Raw genomic sequence first — 2,622 nt, 5'->3', positions numbered from 1 at the left:
GTTCGATTGCAGAGAGGGAGCCTGAGAAACAGCTACCACATTCAAGGAAGGCAGCAGGTGCGCAAATTACCCACTCCTGGCATGGGCAGGTAGTGACGAAAAATAACGATACTGGACTCATCCGAGTCCCCGTAATCGGGATGAGTACACTTTAAATCCTTTAACGGGTATCTATTAGAGAGCAAGTCTGGTGCCAGCAGCGGTGTTAATTTCAACTCCAATAGTGTATATTGAAGTTATTGCTGTTGAAAAGCTCGTAGTTGGATTTTTGTCCCACGCTGTTTTTTCACTGCCCGTCGGTGTTTAACTGGCCTGTATTGTGGGTCGTCCTGCCAGTGGGGTGGGCCGAAGGCTTGGGACCGCCTCGTGCGTGCTCGTGCGTCCCGACGCGGACCCTGTTGAAATCCTACTAAAGTGCTCATTATTGAGTGTCTCGGGGGCTGGCACGTTTACTTAGAACAAATTAAAGTGCTTAAAGCAGTCGAGCCTGCCTGAATACTGTGTGCATGGAATAATGGTTTAGGACCTCGGTTCTGTTTAGTTGGTTTTCGGAACCCGAGGTAATGATTAATAGGAAAAGGCGCGGGCATTCGTATTGGGACTGTAGAGGTGAAATTCTTGGATCGTCACAAGACGAATAGAAGCGAAAGCATTAGCCAAGTAGTTTTCATTAATCAAGAACGAAAGTTAGAGGTTCGAAGGCGATGAGATACCGTCCTAGTTCTAACCATAAACGATGCCAGCCAGCAATCCGCCGCAGTTCCTCCGATGACTCGGCGGGCAGCCTCCAGGAAACCACACCTTTTGGGTCCAGGGGAAGAATGTTTGCAAAGCTGAAACTTAAAGGAATTGACGGAAGGGCACCACCAGGAGTCGAGCCTGCAGCTTAATTTGACTCAACACGGGAAACCACATCAGACCTGGGCACCAGAAGGATTAACAGATTGATAGCTCTTTCTTGATTCGGTGGGTGGTGGTGCATGGACGTCCTTAGTGGAGGAGCGATTTGTCTGGTTAATTCCGATAACGAACGAGACTCTAACCTGCTAACTAGTCGTGTGACATTCTTCGTGCTGTCAGCGATTACTTTTCTTCTTAGAGGGACAGGCGGCTTCTAGCCACACGAGATTGAGCAATAACAGGTCTGTGATGCCCTTAGATGTCCTGGGCCGCACACACTACAGTGAAGGAATCAGCGTGTCTTCCTAGGCCGAAAGGTCGGGGTAACCCGCTGAACCTCCTTCTTGCTAGGGATTGGGGCTTGCAATTGTTCCACATGAACGAGGAATTCCCAGTAAGCGCGAGTCATAAGCTCGCGTTGATTACGTCCCTGCCCTTTGTACACACCGCCCGCCGATACTACCGATTGAATGATTTAATGAGGTCTTCGGACTGGTATGCAGCATCGACTCTGTCGTTGCCGATGCTACCGGAAAGATGACCAAACTTGATCATTTAGAGGAAGTACAAGTCATAACAAGGTTTCCGTAGGTGAAACTGTGGAAGGATTATTACCAACTAGACGGCATGTCTTTCGATGTGCGTGTCGTGTCGCGCAACACGCTACCTGCACGGCTCGCTGTAGCCGTGCGGCGAGTGCGAAACCACGCGTGCTTCTCAAAACTAACGGAAATGTTGTGTGGTACGAGCGCTGAACCTCTGGAGTGGCGCTTACCGTCTAGCGCCGGTTTTGAATGACTTTCACGTGAGTGCCTGTCAGCTCTGGTGTTTAGCCGTACGACGCCCATCGGATATGACGCCATTGGACAAAACACTGGAAGAGGGGCCATCAAGCCCCTCAGTCCCGCCTACGCAACTGTTTTGGAAGAGGCGCTGAAAACAAAAAAATCACCCAGGACGGTGGATCACTCGGCTCGTCGGTCGATGAAGAACGCAGCAAAGTGCGCGACGATATGTGAACTGCAGGACACATGAACATCGACGTTTCGAACGCACATTGCGGTCCCTGGATTCCGTTCCCGGGCCACGTCTGGCTGAGGGTAGGCTACGTATACTTAAGCGCGCGACGTTTGCCCCGCTTTGGAGACCTGGAAGTGGAGTGGCCGCCTGTGGGGCCTCCCGCGTCTCCTTGAACGTGCGATGCGCGCCCGTCGCCTGGCGGTTCGCATACTGGTACTGTCTCGGTAGCGTCCACAGCCAGCTGGCGGTGCGGCCTGCGACACCTCGTACAACGACCTCAGAGCAGGCGAGACAACCCGCTGAATTTAAGCTTATTACTAAGTGGAGGAAAAGAAACTAACAAGATTTCCACCATTAGCGGTGAGCGAACAGGGAAGAAGCACCGAAATCCGGAGACTGCCGCCTGTCGTGGGATGTGGTGTTTGGGAGGGTCCATTACCCCCGACGCCTTGTGCCGAGCCCAAGTCAAACTTGAATGAGGCCATGGCCCGTAGAGGGTGCCAGGCCCGTAGCGGCCAGTGCGAGCGTCGGCGGCACCTCACCTTCGAGTCGGGTTGCTTGAAAGTGCAGCTCCAAGTGGGTGGTAAACTCCATCTGAGACTAAATATGACCGCGAGACCGATAGTGAACAAGTACTGTGAGGCAAAGTTGGAAAGAACTTTGAAGAGAGAGTTCATAAGTACGTGAAACCGTTCTGGGGTA

General features: G+C 52.1%; 1 non-coding gene across 1 annotated transcript; it reads left to right on the top strand.

Moving 5' to 3' along the window:
• Window positions 1-1,849: 1,849 nt before the first annotated feature.
• LOC126476451 (5.8S ribosomal RNA) lies at window positions 1,850-2,004 on the top strand. The gene has a single exon (XR_007586984.1). It is a non-coding gene; the product is annotated as a 5.8S ribosomal RNA (ribosomal RNA).
• Window positions 2,005-2,622: the final 618 nt, after the last annotated feature.

This window comes from Schistocerca serialis, chromosome 4 (genome assembly GCF_023864345.2).
Source record: "Schistocerca serialis cubense isolate TAMUIC-IGC-003099 chromosome 4, iqSchSeri2.2, whole genome shotgun sequence".
Classification (NCBI taxonomy): domain Eukaryota; kingdom Metazoa; phylum Arthropoda; class Insecta; order Orthoptera; family Acrididae; genus Schistocerca; species Schistocerca serialis.
This window is presented reverse-complemented; position numbering and strand designations above follow the sequence as displayed.